General features: G+C 32.9%; 1 long non-coding RNA gene across 2 annotated transcripts in view; it reads left to right on the top strand.

Annotated features, from left to right (window-relative positions):
- LOC140636290 (uncharacterized) overlaps window positions 1-21770 on the top strand; it is a 114105-nt gene that overhangs the window by 27299 nt on the left and 65036 nt on the right. The window contains exons 3-4 of one of the 2 annotated variants that reach the window (XR_012033577.1): window positions 3636-3784; window positions 16526-16795. This is a non-coding gene — a long non-coding RNA (uncharacterized lncRNA). Of the gene's footprint in view, window positions 1-3635; window positions 3785-16525; window positions 16796-21770 lie in introns of those variants that run through there. The other variant, XR_012033576.1, reaches the window with a different exon arrangement.

Genomic DNA, 21770 nt, shown 5'->3' with positions numbered 1-21770 from the left:
AAATTTTCACAACATTAATCCTTGCAATCCAAGAACTTGGGATATCTTTCCATTTATTCATGTCTTCTTCAATTTCTTTCATCAATGTCTTATAGTTTGCATTGTCCAAGTCTCTTTCACCTTCTTTGTTAAATTTATTCCTAAGTAGTTTATTGTTTTTGATGCTATTTTAAATAGGAATGCTTTCTTGATTTTTCTTAGCTAGTTCATTGTCAGTGTACAAAAATATAGCTGATTTTCATATGTTGATTTTTGCATCCTGAAACTTTACCAAATTTATTTATTAGTTCTAATAGTTTTTCCTGTGGAATCTTTAGGATTGTCTATGTAAAAGATCGTATTGTCCACAAACAATTTTACTTCTTCCTTTCTAATTTGGGTGCCTTTATTTTCTCCTGGCCTAATTGATCTAGCTAGAACTTTCAGTGCTATGTTGAGTAGAAGTTAGGAGAGCAAGCATCCTTGTCTCATTTCAATCACTATATGCTTTTAAACAAGCTTTCAGTAAAATTCCACATAACACATTAACTTTCTATTATTTTCTATTTCTTTTACACTAAAAATATATGCTGCTTTATTTGTACTAAAATTAATAAAATCAAAAAAGTGGGTCAAAGGAGATACATAAAAGATAAATCGTTAAGCAAAATGACTTTTCAGGATATTAAAGTGATTTTTTAAACATCCAGAAAGGAAAAAGATATTCATGTCATTGGAGTAAGCTGATGACTTGACGTTCTATTTAATTCTACTCTTTAGATAATAACTTTATTATAACTTTATTAATATCTGGAGGAAAAATCACTTAAATCTTTTGCCAAAATAATAGTGCTTGCTTACCATTTAGCAATTTTCTCATTCTTATTTTTTTCCTTGAAGCTGTTTGCATATTCCACAGGCTCATTCGTTATGTTTATCTTTTTTACCATATCTAATTGAATGGAATAGGATGATTTGGCTCATTCTGTGCACAGTGTGGTCTCTGCAGGCATGCTTCTCAATTCATTTTAATATCCTAAAAGAAAACCCTATTACTGCAAGATAACTTTCAGATTAAAATGTAAACATGCCAGTCTATTGCCTTACCTTGTTTGAAATCACAGGAGTCATAAGACAGAAATTCTTAGGGTCTAATACAAATGTCTTTGAAATAAGGATAATGAACTTTGTATTACAGAGAATAAAGCTCCAGAAGAGTCTTGTACTTTATTCTGGTCGTGTAGAGATGCTATGTATCATATTCATCTAATTTACTTTCATATTGTAGCTGCAGTAAAGGAAATAGACTCTTTGGAAGTTATAAATTAATTTTAACAAAACTCAATAAATAAGAGTAAGTAATAAATAAATAAATAAGTAAGTAATAAATAAATAAATAAATAAATCAGTGAGTCAAAAAGGACTAAGTAATCAGACATTTATGAGTTTACTGTATCCATTTCTACCATCCAAAGGTCAATGTGTAATAGAGGATGATGGTTAAACAATTAGGGGATTAAATTTAAGGAAAAGGAAATGAGATGATGGATTATTATAAATGTTAAAAACTAATTTAATGTCATAAAATGTAGTAATCAGCTATTTATAATTTCAACTTAAAATAGCAAACATTGGAGCTAGACTAATGACAAGAAGAAGCTTCCTACTCATTTGGAGAAGTTTAAACTTGCTGTTACATATGTGTTTATCTTGCTTGTAGTGGTTGTCCCAAGGCTTTCTCTGTAAAGTATGTGAACATGTTTTCTACTATAATTTTGGTATATGCAAAACAAGAGGATGACAGAAAAAAATTATAAATAGGTATAATAGAGGTACATTTTGAGGTAAAAGGCTGTGAAAAAACATAGAAGCAAAGAGATAAAAAATCTCTGTCAACAAAAGGAATGTCCACTTTTATGAGGCTCTATCAACAAGCTATGTCCTATTTCCATCTTAACTCATTTTGGCAGCTGTGTTTCAGAAGCCACTCAAGGTTAAAAAGAACCTTGATTCAAAAGAACTATCTGTCAATGTTATTTGAGAAAATAGTCACAGGATATTTAGTCATTGATTTAACTGTAATGATTGTGACTGAAAAACATTTCCCAGGAAAAATAAATTACCTTGTAGGAAATAATCCTTTGGCAATACTACCTTGAAATGTACATACTGTAGTTTTGTTGCATTTGTTCAAGACAGAGCATAAGGCCTTCTAGTATGCATTTCTGAGATCTCTCTGAGTATTCTGGCTAAGACCAGGGTTTAACTGATATTAAAATAAGCCCAGTAAATGGATAAAACACAGTTTTCAAATTTTAGTATGTGGCCCAGTTACCTGGAAGATTTGTGAAAATACAGGTTGTTAAGTCTAAATTCCAGAGTTTCTGAATCAATAAGTCTAGGGTGGAGCCTGATAATTTTCATTTGTAATAATGTCTCAAGTGGTACTGATGCTCCTTGTCTGGAGATCACCTTTTGAGGATTAGTTTTCTAAGACACAGTATAATTATTGTTAGCATGATCATTATGAAAAAGATACTAACCACTTAGATCCAATTAGATGATCTTGATTCATATAATTTTATGTATTTGTATATTATGTGACATTTCTATTATTAATATATATTAAATGATATAAATTATTTAAACTGAACACAGACACATTTGTACTTTCAGGAAAATGAGCATTGGACATACCGTAAATAAAAAATTTGAGTATTATTCCCAATTGATTTGCAAATTTTATGTAATTTTATAAAATCTTCATCATTTGAAACCATATGGAACTCTGCAAAGAAAAATATATTGTTTAAGGTAACTTATATAATCTGTATAAACCTGACTTACTGAAAAATTGCAACATATTACACTGTCATTTGTGGCTAAGTAACCTTATCAGAAAAACTATATGGACTCTTAGGTCACCAGAGTACTTCATAAGAGGAACATTTTCACAAGATAAATAGGGTAATTAATATAACTTAGAAACAAATGGAATATATACACAATGGTGAGCTATGTTACAAGATAAAAATCAATATGATGATCTAATAGTCTTCCTGTGGAGATATTAATGTTTGACCACAGTTTTTAATGAAGCTGTAGTTGACGCTTACAAGCCAATTTTTGCAATGAATAAAATGACAAGGTGCTAAATATATTACAATGTAAACCTATAAATCTCTGTAGAAGTTATCGCTCAAATTTTATTTTTTCTTTTTGTTCAGACTGGATATTCACACTTTTTTAAGTTCCTATCTTGGTTTTATCATTTTCCTCTAAACAGTATTATATAAAAGATAAGATGAGCCACAGGAACAATATGATCTAAGTAACTTTTTAACTTCAAAGAGAGAGCAAGAAATTTAAAGTCACGTTGGATATTTCTAATTATGATTTTTTAATGATCCTTGCTAAGGTAGTTAATATTAACACTTCCTGTCCAAGATAAATCAGGATGGAATTAGAGAAATTAAGCAAGTTATATTCACAGCACCATGTACAAACACAAACACACTCTCCCACACATTATGCACTTCTGTAGAGTAAGTCAATATGAATTGAGGGATCAGACTCATGTTTAAGGAACATAAATCTCAAATGTCAAGCATATTGAAAACCATACAATGGCCATGCCATTATGTATTCTATTTCAGAAGCTTTTTTGCAAAAGGCTCTTCTGTGACATTGGTTTGCCTCCATGGAGAGATATCTATGTTCCCTCTGTCTGAACAGTGACTGACTTCGTAACTATCTTATCCAATGGAATACGGCAGAAAGGACACAATGGGAAATCTAAGAAAAGGTAATAAAAAGTACAGTTTCTACTTGTGACTCTCCTCTGTGTTTGTGTGTGTGTGTTTCATTTTTATCTCTAATGCTTCAAGCTTTTATCTCTAATGCTGCAATGTTTCACATTCTATATCCTTACATTTTTTTGTTCTTGTTAATTTCTGCCCGTTTTTGCTGATCTTTTTTTGATACTACAAGGTCAGGTGCACACAAGTTTATTAAAAAAAAAAAATGTTTTGGAGGCTCTTGTTTTCTTTCTTTTAAAACTATCATTCCCATTTGTCCTTCACAGCTTTTTTATGCTTTAAAAATCATTTGAAGTATACCAATATTATTGTACCAGCTGTCTTCATTTATCATTTAAAACATTTCTATTAGAGTCTGTTTGTAATAATTCTCTTCTAAGAGTGATATAGATCAATCATAGCATCTTTTAAATCTCAGTGTGTGCCTATTAATAAGTATTATTAATTTATTAAAGATAGCTATGATAATATAATATTTGAACTATTTCTAAATGTCACTTTGTATTTTGCTTACAATGTTCCCTGTGTATTATTTTCCCCTCATCTTTAACTGAAAGATATATGTTAATATATATATTTTTCCCATGATGGTTTTCTTCTTTAATAACTTACCTTAAATATTTTTATGCCCCAAAATGTTTATTGTTTCTGTCCTTTCCCAGATTATGACAAGGAACATAACATGTCTTAGTTTTCTCTGAAATGTGTTCCTGGATCTTATTTGTTATTGTTGTATAGTATTTTAGATGAGTCTTTCTTAATTCACCTGCAAACTGATCATTAGTATTTCAAATTAATTAGATGAAAAATCATATGTTATTAAGTATTTGCTAACCACTCTCCCTTTGATTATTTATGTTTTAGCTGATACATACTTTCAGCAAGTTTCAGAGGAGCTATACATTTGTATTGCTAGGCCTAAAAATATTTTTATTTATTTCTTTAAATCTTAGAAGATATATATTTTATTTCCCCTAAGAATTGAAGTGGTATTCCAATGTCTTTTGGAAACTAATTTTAAATATAATATGTATTTAGGGGTGCCTGGGTGGCTCAGTTGGTTAAGTATCTGTCTTCAGTTCAGGTCAGGATTTCAGGCTCAGCAGGGAGTCTGCTTCTCCCTCTCCCTCTGACCCTTCCCACTGCTTGAGCTTTCTCTCTCTTTCTCTCTCATAAATAAATAAAATCTTAAAAAAAAAAAAAACTATTGTAAATGTTCATAAAAAAATCTAAATTTTCTCTCTCTAGTTGCCATTAATATTTTCTTATTTACTACATACTTTTTTGCTTCTTTATGTTTGTTTTTATTTATTCATACTTTCCTTCATGTGTCTTTTCAGTTTAAGGACTCATATCTTCTGTAACTTAAGAAACATTTCATATAATATGTATTTGGATATTGTCTTTTCATCATTTCTTATAGTCCTTTTTTTTTAAAGAAGATATTTATTTATTCATGAGAGACAGAGAGAGAGAGAGAGAAAGAGAGAGAGAGAGAGGCAGAGACACAGGCAGAGGGAGAAGTAGGCCTCATGCAGGGAACCTGATGTGGGACTCAATCCAGGACCCCAGGATCACAACCTGAGCCGAAGGCAGACGCTTAACCGCTGAGCCACCCAGGCATCCCTCTTATATTCTTTTCTCATAGAATGTTTATTAAATGCCCACTTGAAACTTTCTTTTCTGAATCCACTCTACACTTTATCTCTTATTAATTCATTTTTATTTCAATAACTGATTTTTATTTATATATTTTTCATGCTTATATGTCTTCTATTCATGTTCAGTTTTTTTTCCCTATAAGTTCTTGTCTTTGGTTATGGATGTAAGTATTTCCTTTAGATTTGAGAAACTTAAACACACTGATAAAGAGCCCTTTTCACATTGCATTACAATTGCAATTTCCTCAGGAACAAAATCTTTAATTTATTGATTTTGTTGGAATTGATAGAGATTTTTTCCTCTGGGTTTAACATTATAGCTTGTATGGGCACCTGGATGTTTAATGGTTGAGCATCTGCCTTTGGCTCAGGTCATGATCCTGGGGTCCTGGATGGAGTCCCGCATCAGGCTCCCCTCAGGGAGTGCTTGTCCCTCTGCCAATGTCTCTGCCTCTCTCTCTGTGTCTCTCATGAATAAATAAATAAAATCTTTAAAAAAAAATTATTCCTCAAGCCAGTGCCCTGTTACCCATCTTGTAGGACTGCGTATGATCTATCCTATCACTTTAAAAAAAAACTATTTGTTATGAATAACAGTCTTGAGTAGTGAGTAGTGGGCACGTTTTGTAAATCTTTAGTTCACACAGTGAGCCTGGGTCAAGTCCGAAGCCATTGTTGTCTATTTCCTATTCTAATTTCTACCTCCACAATCTGCTTTATTTGTTTCATTTAAGGTCCACAAAGAGAATTTTTTATAAGTATTATGTTTGGATTTGTCTATAAATTATTAATTTCATTATCTTGACCAGAATTATAAATATATATACACATGCATATATATGTATAAACATATCCACACATACACATATATGTATGTGCATGTATGTGCTATGTGTGTATATATACATATATATGTGTATGTATGTATATATATGTCTTTTTGAGAGAGAGGAGAGAGAGAGAGAGCACTTGCAAGTGGGAGGAGGTGCAAAGGGAGAGAGAAAGAGAGAATCTTAAGCATTCTCCACATCCAGCATGGAGCCCAACTTGGGCTCTATCGCATGACATGACTTGAGCCAAAAACCAAGAGTCAGAGGCTTAGCTGACGAAGCCACCCATATATATGTCTTATTTTAAAGATTATGATATTCTCTTTTGAATTGGGGTGCAGGGTATAGATATTATATGAAAAGGGGATTAACTTTTGTAATGCCTTTTCTATATCTTTATTTCAGTGTTATACTTGTCATAGAATGATATAAAGACTATTCAGTGACTGTTTCCAAAAACTGTGATGCTGTCAGATACTCTTTTTTGCAAGACTGTCAGAGTTCCCAATTTATTCTAGTAATAAAACTTCTAATTTGTGAAATATGACTCCATTTAGGAAATACTTTTCTAAGATGTCTGTTTGCACCATATGCACAGAATTATTAAACATTTCTTCAATAGTTAGGATATGCTACAGTTTGAGAACTGACTAGATCTCAAAATAATGTGTCATCTGATATGTAGACTCATGAAATACTTGGTTTCTAAAAGGAAATATTCTAATGAGATTAAATGTACTTAACAGTGAAGTATATCTGTTGCTAACTGAAAATGTATTATCAAGAAAAATTAACAAATCTTTCCAACTGCCATATACATTCTTGAATATGGTGCATGTGTCTACTTCACCACTTTTTCATATTTTAGATAAATTAGTGGTTAATGTTAGTGTGTATATAAATAGTATATATGCTGTATATACAGTATATTATATACATATACATATCATACATCATAGGATGTATATATATTATATACACACCACAAACTTTCTCACACAAGAATTCTGCACCTTTTGTGCCCCTTCTAACACAACTTTACAGAAATGATCATCTTGTAATTGGATTCTTTATCAAGAATTGTTTGATATAGCAATCTGATTGCAAACATGTTTTGGAGAACTGTCAATCTGAAGAAAAGAAAGGAGAATCATAATAAAAAGTAGAAAACAATAGAGTTCTTCAAGGCAAAGAGAGTATCTGAATAGGGTCTACAAGGGAACCTTTTGTAATGCTGCTACTTAAAGGTTGGAATATTAATCAAAACTAAATATGAGGGATCCCTGGGTGGCGCAGCGGTTTGGCGCCTGCCTTTGACCCAGGGCGTGATCCTGGAGACCCGGGATCGAATCCCATGTCGGGCTCCTGGTGCATGGAGCCTGCTTCTCCCTCTGCCTGTGTCTCTGCCTCTCTCTCTCTCTGTGAGACTATCATAAATAAATAAAAATTTATAAAAAAAAAAAAAAAAACCAAACCTAAATATGAATTCCCTTTCTTACCTTTACATCTGGAACTTTGATTTACTTTTTTAAGCAATCCATATTCACAAGCCTTATTTTTTTTAATTAATTAATTAATTAATTAATTAATTAATTTATTTATTTATGGTAGTCACACAGAGAGAGAGAGAGAGGCAGAGACACAGGCAGAGGGAGAAGCAGGCTGCATGCGCTGGGACCCCGACGTGGGATTCGATCCCGAGTCTCCAGGATCGCGCCCTGGGCCAAAGGCAGGCGCTAAACCGCTGCGCCACCCAGGGATCCCCCCTGCGCCACCCAGGGATCCATACAAGCCTTATTAAAATTAATTCTTCATTTCATTTTTAACATGGCTTCTCAAAAATTATGATTTCAAAACTATAACTTTCCTGTTTGCCATCATTATGAACAAAGACCATGAAGACTTTAGAGTGTAGTCAAAGAAAAATCACCTTAAAAAGAAAAATCTACTATAGCTTAAAACAAGGACAAATTAAAATAATCTATTTTTCTTTCTAATGTATTTCTTAAATATCTAGAGCTTAATGTTTTGTACTTAAAATTTGTTCATCTAAAATTATTAATAAGCAGCATTTTCTATGAGAGGGTTAACCTCTTGAAAATAAACAATTTACTTATGTTCTAATTCCATAAATTAATTCCATAAATCCATCTAATTCCATAAATTCCATTAAAGCTTTAATTCCATAAATTTGAATAAATTAACTCAGTTGAAGACTTGCCTTATTATTTGGAGGCCCATACACTGTCATAACTTCACAAGTAGGCTATGTGTGCCCTTAATCTCACATTCTTATCATAGATGTATCATGTCACCATCTACTAGGTACACACACAAACATCCTAGAGACATCTTAGACTATCTACTTCCCCTTTTCTCTACCTCCTACGGCTAGTCAATTACCAGCTCATATGCTCTACTCTCTAAACATACTTAAAATCCATCCCTCATCTCCACATTCTTTTTTTTTAACATATTAATACTTTTTATTTAACATTTATATTTAAGTAAGAAGATAGGTACATTTAGATTTTTTTTTCATTTCCACACTCTTTAATAATTTCCAAAAAGGGGAACATTGTCAAATTTCTCCTTCAGATTCACCGATCCCATCTGGCATAAGTGATTGTTCAAACATTTTCAGATCTCATAATACATTGTTCTTAATAAAACCATTTGAACGGCCCCTCCATTTTCTTTAGAATAAAACTCACTTTCATATTAAGCCCATTTATGATTTTTTCCTCAATGATCTCTTCTGTTTCATTCCTTATCATATATTTACATAATAATTATTTTACATAAATTATTATTACATAAAACATATTTACAGTGCTTGCTAGGTATCATATACTGTTCCAAATGCTTTACAAAACCCTGCCCTGTAAGTTGATGTAGCTCTCATTTCCATTTAACAGATGAGGATGCTGAGGAATAGAGCAGTAAAGTCACTTGGCCATAGTTACAGCTACTAAGTGGCAGAGCCTGAATTTGAATCCAGGTTCCCCTCCAGTTCTAGAATCTTGGCTTTTAATCATCCTTCCTTCTGCCTATGTTCCTTCTACTTCGTGAAAAAATTAATCATACTGGAAAATCATAATTGTAGAGGGTTTTTTTTTTCTACTAGATGATTCATATTTCCTTTTGCCATGGTGTCTTCAAGTATTCTATACTCTGGAATGTGGGTGTGTGTGCATGTGTGTTTCTCTCTCTCTCTTCTCTCTCTCTCTCTCTCTCTCATATTTCTCATGTTACAAAATGAACTCAAATAGGAATTCTCTGAGACTTTAAATTTCAAACGTTTCTCTGATTCCTTTTTCCCTTGCCTTCCCACAGTTTAACAAGATATCAAGTGCACACATCTTTAACCTAAGGGGAAAAAAAGAGAAAAAAAAGCAAGCAAGCAAGCAAGCAAGCAAGCAAGAAAGAAAGATTAATATTATCACTTCTCTATTTCCACAAGTATCTGTGTAGTTCTAGTCATACATCCCTATTCACAGGCTGCAAAAAGGACAGTTTAACAGAAGCCAATTCATAGTATGGCTGGGGTAAAGAGAAACCACTTGTATTGATATTTTTATATCAATCATTAAACAAATTGTAATGTGACAAATTAGTTTTATTTGTAAGGTACACAAAGCAACTAGCTGGATATTTTTAGCAGCCCATTGTTATGGATGCCATTTTGGCACAGTTAAATAGATGATTAAGGTAACCAAAGGGGGAAAGATTAGTGTTTTTTAGTCAACTAAAGCAAACAAATGAAAAGAAAGGATATTAGGAGTGCAAATATAAGTTTAGTGACAGTTTCTTTTCTGATTCCTTAAGTAGTATAAGCTTCAAATATTTGTTGTTAGTACACTCAGTGGTTCCTGTATATTTGTTTTGAGAACTGAAATTTAAGCAGGCCTCTAATACTTATACTTTCTTTTGGAATGGATTTTAAAAATGACTATGTATACTGTTGAAGAGAAAGAAAAAAGAATAGTGCTATGAGGATTTATAATGATATAAAGTTTCATATAACAATATAAACTATAAGGTTATTTCTATTATTTCTATATATGGCATTATGTGAATCTAGATTTCTTGCACTTCTAATCTCGCATCCAAAAAACTAGATTAATTATATATGCATAGCTGAGTTGGCAAAAACTTAAGGGATCCCCAGAAATTAAATGCAAAGTGAAATTCCTAATCCTGAGTGATAAGGAAGCAGTCAAGCTGATTTTGCTTTGGAGCAGATTTCAAATCCCAGCAAATTCAGTTTCTGTTTTAACTGCACCCTGAACAATGGACTGGAGAAAAACCTAGGGTTTCACCTTAAGTGAGAGTCTAATAGAAGTCTACATAAAATTGTTTCTACTCTTAGTGTTGGGTGGACCAGAAATAAACCTATTCCAGAGAAGGTGAAATCAAGAAAATTACTTGATTTAAATTTGGCTCTATGGAAAGAGAAAAACATCATCCCTTGAGAAATTACAAGAATAAATTAGATCTCATGAAGTTTTATAGCTGAAATTCTCATAATCTGGACTGAGAGAGTTTCACTTAATTATTTTTAAATAAAACAAAACAAAAGCAAAGGCAAAAGCTAAACAAAACCCTATAAATTGTTGACTAGCATTTCACCTCTCAGCAACAGGAAAAATAAGGGTAAGAAAAAAAATGGAAACATTTCAAAGAATAGGAGAGTGTAAAAAAATGGGCAGAAAATCATAATGAGGAGACTGTTTACATAAGGGGACTAGAATTAATCCATATATATCAGTAATTACATTTAATACAAGGAAGTTAAACTCCTCATTCAAAAGATAAAGATTGTGAGAGTATTTTTTTAAAGCTCATAAAAAGAAGTTACATGTTGTTTACTGTAGACACATCTAAAATGTAAGAACATAGAATGTTTAAGTAGTTGTAATTTGATTTGATAAGCTTTCTCCAAAAGAAAAACATGCCCTTAACTTATGTAAATCAGTAGGTTTAGCAATTTAATCATGTGTTAGGTATATACTGGAAATGTATTATGTGCTTAGAATTGTGCTAGCTTTCCTGAGTAATTTGGGGAAGAATTAGAAAAACAAGTTCTAAAAAAAAAAAAAAAAGAAAAGAAAAACATATACTAAGAATAAAGTCATATTTTTTCTGTTGTACCTATAGTGCCCAGACAAGATGAAGAATAAGGCTTGCTTACTTAGGTGAATTGCTTTATAAGAGACTGAGAATAATCATCAAAAATATCTGGGAATTAATCTTATGGAGCAAAGAAAGTTTGCTTATGTGTTTCTTAAATTTGAAAGTTTTTATAAGTTAACAGAAATGTATGACAAATGCATATTAAAGTCTGCATTAAAGATAAAATATACATTTCTTTAAAAAATTCTCAACCTATACATTGTAAACAAAATGTCAAAGAAAGCAACAAAGAGATGAATAAGAGGGTTTTTGCTTGTTTATTTTGTTTGTTTAATATATGGCAATATTGTCTATACCTGGAATGCTTTTGAGGGGAAAATATATCCATCGGAATTCATCCAAAACTTAATGCAAGTCCCTATGATAGGGAGAATAATAGTCCCTCAAAAATAACCACATCCTAATCCCCAGAGTTTATGGATATGTTAGTTTATAGGACAAAGTGGAATTAAGGTTGCAGTTGGAATTGAAGTTTCTAATCAGCTGAATTTAAGATAGGAAGTTTATCCTTTGTTACTTGAGTGGATTTAATATAATCATAAGTGTCCTTAAAAGTGAAGGAAGGGGGTCTTGAAACAAGGAATTCAATCATCCACTAGAATCTGGTAAAAGCAAGGAAACACATACTCCCCGAGTGTAGCTAGAAAAATATGCATCCCTACCAACACCTTGATTTTAGTCCCATGAGATTCAGACTTCTGATTCCCAGAACAGTAAAGTAATAAGGTTGTGTTGTTTTAAACTGCTATGTTGGGAATTTGTTACAACAGTAATAAAGGGAATATAGTTCCTAAAAAGAAGATCAGATAATGTGTGACAACTATTACTTCTATTCTAGCATCAGAAAGGTTTAACAAGATCTAAATTATTCAAGTCAATCAAACCTTATTAGAGCACTGCTATGTATTTAACATTTTGCAGTGGCAACAAAAATTAGGTTTAGTCATTTAAAGTCTGTTTAAAGGATTGGAGGAAAGAGAATATACATGCATTAAAATATTAAAGCACCTGTTAAACTAGAGTCAAATATGGCTCAAAGCAATGAGAGTCTGGATGTTCATCAGAGTAAGAACCAGCTCTGGGACTAGTCTGAATGGAATAGGAAAACAGCCACAGTTTACCAATTTATGAATCTCTCTCACACATAACTTCTCACAGGCTATTGCTAGGTGGCTCCATCTCTCATGGTCCCAAAACACAATCTTTCTATCTTTCTTTCTTTCTTTCTTTCTTTCTTTCTTTCTTTCTTTCTTTCTTTCTTTCTTTCTTTCTTTCTTTCTTCTTTCTTTCTTTCTTTCTTTCTTTCTTTCTTTCTTTCTCTTTCTTTCTTTCTTTCTTTCTTTCTTTCTTTCTTTCTTTCTTTTCTTTCTTCTTTCTTTCTTTCTTTCTTTCTTTCTTTCTTTCTTTCTTTCTTTCCTCTCTCTTTCTCTTTCTTTCTTTCTTTCTTTCTTTCTTTCTTTCTTTCTTTCTTTCTTTCTTCTTTCTTTCTTTCTTTCTTTCTTTCTTTCTTTCTTTCTTTCTTTCTTTCTTTCTTTCTTTCTTTCTTTCTTTCTTTCTTTCTTTCTTCTTTCTTTCTTTCTTTCTTTCTTTCTTTCTTTCTTTCTTTCTTTCTTTCTTTCGAGAGAAGCAGGCTCCAAAAGCAGGCGCTAAACCTCTGAGCCACCAAGGTGTCCCATCCTATGGCTTTTCTTAACACCATCCACTGCTGCTTGGCATGCCTTTTCACCTCTTTCAAAATGTAGCAAAAGGATCTTTTCTTTTTTTTTTCAAGGATACTTTTTATATGTATCTCTCTCTTGTATGACTGTTTTGCCTTTTTGTCATAGGACTCAAAACTGGTTTATCAACAAGCCTCTTTTTTCCTATTATCAGTTCTTCAGTGATTCCTCACAAAGTGATTTCTATGAAACCATTCCTTGTATTTCAAAGAAGTAGTGTGTGGCTCAGAGTAGGCATTACAAAAAAGTAGGGAGTGAAGTAAGCATGCGATTCTTTTTTATGCCAACACATCAAATTTTCAAAAAAAATCATAAATTTTAAAGAATATGTTTAAACTTCAGAGAAAGGCACTAGCTTATTAAAACTTTTTCTTTATTATTTTGGTCAAGTAAATCTTTTGTCAGGAATTCTTTATAAAAGACAGAATTAGGGATGCCAGGGTGGCTCAGTGGTTGAGATCTGTCTTCGGCTCAGGGTATGATCCCAAGGTCCTGAGATCGAGTCCCACATCAGGCTCTTTGCATGGAACCTGCTCCCTCTGCCTATGTCTCTGCCTCTCTCTCTGTGTGTCTCTCATGAATAAATAAATACAATCTTTAAAAAAAACACAGAATAAGTCTCTGAAATACAATTTGAATTATGTTTTCTGTCAGTCAAATTATTTGCTGCTGCTTAATTAAGATAAAAGCTTATTTTCAAGCTAAAGGAAAATAAATGGGTCCTTCATAATAATACCTAGAACCCTAAATAAGCCAGATGGGATTTTTTTTAGAATTTAGTAAGAAAAATGAAAAATTGAAATTAAAAAAATGATTCCATATTCCAATGAGCTTAATTTCATTTCCTATTGCTTTCGCTTCCTGCAAATATTAGCATAAGTGAATAAAGCATACTTTGTTAAAAAAAATAACATTTTATGTAAATTTAAAAAAGGGAAAGGCAGAAGTATTTTTTGGCTGATTTGAATCATATTTCAGTGAGTAGTGAATCTGTTGGAAGTATGTTTTAGGGAGGTGAAAGTTACAATACTGCCTTTATTTAAATTCCTGTAAGTCCTACAGAAAAATACGTAAAATTATCATGAGACATTTAAAACAAAAACAAGGGCAGCGCAGGAGGCTCAGTGGGTTAGCGCCGCCTTTGGCCCAGGGCATGGTCCTGGAGTCCCAGATCGAGTCCCACATCATGCTCCTTGCATGGAGCCTGCCTCTCCCTCTGCCTGTGTCTCTGCCTCTCTCTCTCTCTGTGTGTCTCTCATGAATAAATAAATAAAATCTTAAAAAAATAAAATAAAATTAATACAACAAAAACAAAACCTTTGGGCATTTAGAGGAAATAGTAGGAAACCATAATGTTTGAAAAACAGACTGTCCCAAGAGCTACACAAGACAGGGCCAGTAAGGGGGAAAAATAATAATCCCAACATGTTTAAGAATTTTTGACTTTTCTTCCCTCCAGAGAATTGCATTAACACACACACACATTACTGATTCAGTAGTATTTGCTAGAGCTGTTCCTCTATTTCTTGTTGTACTTCTTTTGCAGTAACACTTTCCCTGTCAAAATGTTTCTAGGGAACAAAGAATAGGAAATTATATGCTTGAGGAAATGTTAAATGTAAAAGCAACATAGGTTTTACTGCCTAACTAAAATAAAAGTCTCAAAAAAACTTAAATTTTCTATAGAACAAAGTAAAAAAATGGGAAGAGTCTCTGCTCTCCATGTTTAATCCTCTTTATTTTTTAAGTTAAAGGACAAGTTCCAATGGCTACTAGAGTAATCATTTCAGTGAGTTAGATTGTCTATTCATTGTGAACAGAGCTGGCTCTTGAATTATAAATCAGATTTTCCATCTTAATTACAGCAGATCTTAGCAAAAACTATAAACTAAATGCATTTGAAATCTATTTCTTTATCACCAACCAACACATAATCAACCATACTTTCATAAAAATGTGAGCATCATAGTAAAAAAATCATTTTGTGTTCCTTTTATCCTATGATCAATAAAAGTTTGTTTTAATTGAATATTTGTCTAGCTCCTAAAATAAGACAATGTTTTGTTAGGTAGCAAGGATGTGGAAAATTGGTGGATTAAGCAATTTTTTTTACAGTGGGGTCACTGTCCTTTTAGAAGAAGCTGAGTATATTGTATCTGTAGAAGGAAGAGTAAAATGGATTTTTGATTATTGGAAGGCAAAATGGATTTTTGATTATTGGAAGGCAACTGGCTCTCTCTTCAATTGTTTTATCTCCTTCCTGGGCAGAGAGCTAGACCTCATTTCCCACTCTCCTTTTTAGTTTAATGTCACTTATGGCTGAGTTGTGGCCTGTGGAACATGAGAAGATAGAAGTTCCACTTTTAGACTCCTTTCATGATTGAGGCAAGAAAACCTAGGGGAGGAAAAACAAAACAAAACCTTGGAAGCTACATATTGAAGTGAGCCATGCCCCAAATGGAAAAAGTCTTAATGCTGAATGAGCATTTGGAAAAGGACTGCTTCCAGATATGAAGGGGGCTACTCCATTGAGATGTGGAGTTTTAATCAGCAACTTATGATTACACTAATTAGTGCAAGGATTTACTACTATAGCAGATCACACTTTTTGAGTAAATACTTTCTGATATGCATTTTCCAGATAGAGATAAAAAAGATGAATAGGGGAGTGCCTGGGTGGCTCAGCGGTTGAGTGTCTGCCTTCAGCTTAGGGTGTGGGACCAGAGTCCCGAGATGGAGTCCCACATCGGGCTCCCCTCAAGGAGCCTACTTCTCCCTCTTCCTATATGTCTCTACCTCTCTTTCTCTCTGTGTCTCTCATGAATAAATAAATAAAATATTAAAAAAATGAATAAAATATTTAAGAGTTATTCAGTAAACATAGAATATAAAATTAAACTTGGTATATATTTTAATCCTACCACAACTATTTATGACCATTAGTTATTTAAACTTAAGAATATTCATCAGTTAATTGTTAATTGAGGCATCTTCTTTTGGGGAGTGTTTTGCAGATGAAAGAAAATTTGTTAAATTTCTAGTTCCATATTGTTAATACTAAGAGAGAGCTCAAATGCTGGCCTCAAATATAAGAGGATACAGTTACTATTCATAAATAGCTCTGTTTTAGTTTCTGTCTACAGACTTGATTTATAGTAAGTTACAAGAAGATATGTATTATATGGTAAAAAATTAAATTAACAAATATATTAAAATTAATTATTATTTTTGCTATTATATGTTATATTTTAATCTTTTGATTTTATGGCTTTAGTCTTTTGGATACATTTTTTTTTTCCTTTTCTTTTTCTCTTTCCTCAAAGATATCCCCTGTAGGACCACCTCTTGACATTGTAACACTGTGGTTTAATATCAGAACAACTTCTAAAGAAAAGGCCTCATAGTTTAAGGTTACAATTTGAACAGCACATTTTTTCTTAAATTACATTGAAAAAGAAAATGAACCGTTTTGGAAAGCTGTATCCTGTACCTGGTTATGAAACTCAATATCTGAAAAGATGTGAGTACACATTTGAAAACTTGACTAAGTGTATGTCTATTAAGACTTTTGAATTAAAATAAAGGGTTTCTGTTATATCTGTGTGCTTTAGGAGAATCATCTTTGGTAAGCAAATAAGTATTTGAAATAAATACTTGGAATTCATTATATAAATGAAATAAATACTCAGAAATTATATATAAATGAAATAAATACTCAGAAATTATTCCAATAAATGGAATAAATTAACAATTTAGCTTATAAGTGACACAGGTAAATGAAATTTTAACTACAGGGAGATAAAAATTTGAATACTAATTATAGTACATATAATCTATCCATGCTTACTTTAGAATATTAACATCTCTCCTCCCTTATGAAAAAACAAAGATTGAAAGCTCCTAACATGTGTTTAGTACATTTATTTTTCCAACAAGTTAGAGGTGAAATGAGAGACCACGGTTCTAGTTTTTAATAGATCTAGTTGTAGTGTATGAAGGAGTTTTTACCTGAGAGCAAGTTATTCAGATTTGGAAAAGAGATACTAGTTTGTATGTTACAGAGATGAAGGGAAGCAATTTTCATGTACCTCTGACTTGCACATGGCATAGTATTTTGCTACCTCCAACTGAAACCTGCAGACTAAAGGAAGAGTCCTTTAGGGAGACACATTAGGAAATACATGGAAAGCATGTATTTACTTACTGTAATTGTAGTCTCTGAAGATCATTCAATTTAAATGGGAAGAACAGAAACCTGGGGTAGGAAGAATGGAAAGTTCATGTAAGATTTTATTCCAATTTTAAACTCTTGCCCCTTAGTAGTTTTATTATCAATTTCAAACACTTTTTGGGGGCTGTTATACACATTTTTAAAAAACAAAATAAGCTCTCTGTGGATTTTTCTGAATTTGTTTTCCAACATTGGAAAAGCAACATGATTACTTGGTAATATGCTGTGACCTGCAAAGCTGCCTTGTGGCCATTTTTTTCATATTCTGACATCATCTTTCTCTGAGTAAATATTTTACTCCTTGGATTTAGTTAAACAATTCAAAACAGCATAAAGTAATCCAGTGCAACAGTTAGTATTTTATGTTCCTTTTATTCAGAGGTTAATGTATTATTTTGTTCATTTATTGAATACATATTTTGAGAGCACTAGAAATTCACCACCTACTGTTCCAAGCCCTGGAAATGCGATGATAAACAAGTTAGATCTGATGATAGTGTGGCAAAATGGTCAGGAAGTTCTTACCAATAAATAGAAGCAAGTGATTTTCAAAAGTAATAACTGTGTTTCAAATAAAATAATATAAAATAAAATAAAAAAACGATTATAGGAGACTGACTTGAGGAAGGGAGGGTTTCCTTAAATAGAAGTGTAATGAAGGAGTACTGGAAAATGATATATTTTAATTAGATCAGAATGAAAAAAAAGCAGCTAGACATATAAACTTCCTTATATAGATTACATTTAGCATAGGAAAAAACAGTTTAAAGTACTAAGATGAAAAGAATTCTGGAAAATTGTGGAAGAGAAAAAGGAAAGAGCATGGAGCATGTGAGAACAGGCACAGTCAAAGACATTGACAAGAGGTCTGAGTTTTAAGGCTGGTCACCTTCTCAGTGGAATGTAAAGACTCTGAGTGAGAGCTGGATACTCATTTAATACCTTTTGAAATACACCTGCCAGTCCTTTGTGGTCCAGAGGTGAATCAGGGAAACCAGTTAGGTGATAATTTAGAAGTTTAGGGAAGAAGAAAGAGTATATTGGACTAGGGTGGTGGCAGAAGTGTTGAGAGGTAAAGGATGATCCTTTGAGATAAGATCAATAGTATTGCAGTTAACTTGGATGAGGAGAGATCTGGGAAATGCAATTATTAAGGGTGACTGCTATGTTTTGGGGAAATAGCTATAAGTATTTATAAATATGATACTGGGAAGGTTGGAGGACAAATTAGTGTAGGGAAGTAGAAGGGCATATTTTCCAATTGTAGATGTGAAGTTTGAGATGTTTTATAGGAAATCTAACTGAAGATTAAAGGTGCTATACCAGGTAGGGTATCTGTATTAATCTAGACCTCTAGCACACATAGGGAATAAGGATATATAATGATTTGGCAGTATGTAGATGGAATTGTCATGAGAGATTTAAATGGGTTCACTTGGAGAGAAATTGAAAATAAAATGTTGGGGAAGGACAAAGAAAAGGAAAAGAGAGGAGCTAAAACCTGAGACTCAGAATGTCCTTTAGAGGAAGAAGGTCCAGCAAAAGGAATTGAGAAGGAGGATTTATTCATGAGAGACACAGAGAGAGAGAGAGGTAAAATCATAGGCAGAGGGAGAAGCAGGCTCCTCACAGGGAGTCCGAGTCCAATGTGGGAGTTCCGGGATCACACCCTGAGCCAAAGGCAGATGCTCAACCACCGAGCCACCCAGGCATCCCAAGAAGGAGGATATTTTTAAAAAGATTATTTAGTATATTTCTGATCCTTAGACCAAATATTAAGACCAACATATTAAGTGGTAGTGTGATGATTATATGAAAGAATAAGAATGACATTTCTAGATTGAAGAACATCTGAATTAATCATTCTTTCTGAGTCTCTCTCATTCTCTCTCCCCTCGTCTTTTCTGCCTCTCTCATTCCCTAAAGAGTAGAAATGAACCAATATAATTGTAATTACTGATTGAATTAATAACAGATTTTTCCTTAATGTTTGTTCATGAAAAATGTTATTTCTTTTAATTCATTTTTACCTTTATAGAAGCTCTGAAAAATTTAAGAGTAAGTTGTATGTTGAATTGCTCTTTGCTTTCACAAGACAATGTATAGAAATATGCATGTGTGAGACACAAAGGGAGACAGAGAAAGGGAAGGGATGAGGGAAAGAGAAAGAGAGAGAGATGGAATTATTTCTCTTCCCCTGGGGGGTTTAGGCTTATTTGTTGTCATTTCTCCAGCTCCTTTAGGTGTAACATTAGGTTGTGTATCTGAGAACTTTCTTGATTCTTGAGAAAGCCTTGTATTGCTATATACCTCCTTCTTAGGACCACCTTTGCAGCATCCCAAAAGTTTTGAACAGTTGTGTTTTCATTTACTTGACTTTTTAAAAATTCTTTTAAACTTACTTGTTAACCCATTCATTCTTTAGTAGGATGCTCTATAGCTCCATGTATTTGAGTTCATTCCAAATTTCCTCTTGTGATTGAGTTCAAGTTTCAAAGCATTGTGATCCAAAAATATGCAGGGAATTATCCCAATCTTTTGGTATTGGTTGAAATCTAATTTGTGGCCCAATATGTGATCTATTCTGGAGAACGTTCCGTGTCTATTCAAGAAGAATGTGTATTCTGTTGCTTTAGGATGGAATGTTCTGAATATATTTGTGAAGTCCATATGGTCCAGTGTGTCATTCAAAGCCCTTGTTTCCTTGTTGATCTTCTGCTTAGATGATCTGTTCATTGTATTGAGAGGGGTATTAAAATCTCCTACTATTATTGTATTATGTGTTTCTTTACTTTTGTTATTAATTGGCTTATATAGTTGGCTGCTCCCATGTTAGGAGCATAAATATTTACAACTGTTAGATTGGATAGACACCTTAATTATGATATAGTTTCCTTCCTCATCTCTTATTACAGTCTGGTTTAAAATCTAATTTGTCTGAGGTAAGAATTGCCACCCCAGCTTTCTTTTGATGTCCATTAGCATGATAAGTGGTTATCCACCCCCTCATTGTCAATCTGAAGGTGACTTTGGGTCTAAAATGAGTCTCCTGCAAGGAGCATTTCAATGGGTCTTGCTTTTTTATTCAATCTGATACCCTGTGCCTTTTAATTGGGGCATTTACCCATTTACAATCAGAGTAACTATTGAAAGCTATGAATTTAGTCATTGCATTGCCTGTGAGGTCACAGTTTCTGTATATTGTCTCTTCCTTTCTGGCCCACGTTACTTTTGGGCTCTCTCTTCTCTTCAAAGATCCCTTTTAATATTTCTTATGGTCAGGTTTGATGATCACAAATTCTTTCAGTTTCTGTTTGTCCTGGAAGCTTTTTATCTCCCCTTCTATTTTGAATAACATCTTAGCTGCATAAGGTATTCTTGGCTGTATACTTTCTCATTTAGCACCCTGAAAATTTCACGCCAGTCCTTTCATGCCTGCCAATTCTCTGTGGGTAGGTCTGCTGCCTGTCTAAAATTTCTACCCTTATTGGTTACAGAACTCTTGTCCTAAGTTTCTTTCAGGATTTTTTCCTTGTCTGAGATTTGCAAGTTTCACTGTAATATGTTGGGGTGTTGACCTATTTTTATTGATTTTGAGGGGGATTATCTGTGCTTCTTGGACTTGGATGCCTGTTTCCTTCTTCAGATTAGGGAATTTCTCTGCTATAATTTGCTGCAATATACCTTCTGCCCCTCTCTCTTTCCTCTTCTTCTGTGATCACAATTATTCTAATATTGTTTTGCTTTATGGTATCACTATCCCTTGAATTCTCCCCTGGTGACCCAGTAGCTGTTTTTCTCTCTTTTTCTCAGCTTCTTTATTCTCCATTATTTTGTCTTCTATATCTCTAGTTATCTCTTCTTCCTCCTTTATCCTAGTTGTTAGAGCCTCCATTTTTAATTGCATCTCATTAATATCCTTTTTTATTTTGACTTGATTAAATTTAGTTCTTTAATTTCTACAGAAAGGGATTCTCTAGTGTCTTCTATGCTTTTTTCAAACCCAACTAGTATCTTTATATCATTATTCTGAACTCTAGGTTGGACATCTTACTTATGTTCATACAGATTAGGTCCCTGGCAGTCAGTGCTGCCTCTTGTTCTCTTTTTTGAGATAAGTTTTTCCATCTTGTCATTCTCTCCAGAGAAGAATAGATGAACAACCAAAAAATTGTAAAATGGTAAAAATAACCCCAGAGAAATATACACTAAACAAATCAGAAGAGATCAAAAAATGAAAAAAAAAAAGCGAGAGAGAGAGAGAGAATATAATTTGACGGGTGAAAATAATAGAGCCATACACTTGATCCTGTATATATTTTGGTCCACTTGCTAGA

The sequence above is a fragment of the Canis lupus genome, chromosome 7 (genome assembly GCF_048164855.1).
Source record: "Canis lupus baileyi chromosome 7, mCanLup2.hap1, whole genome shotgun sequence".
Taxonomy (NCBI): Eukaryota; Metazoa; Chordata; class Mammalia; order Carnivora; family Canidae; genus Canis; species Canis lupus.
Note: the sequence above shows the minus strand (reverse complement) of the source record. Positions and strands in the feature narration are given on the sequence as shown.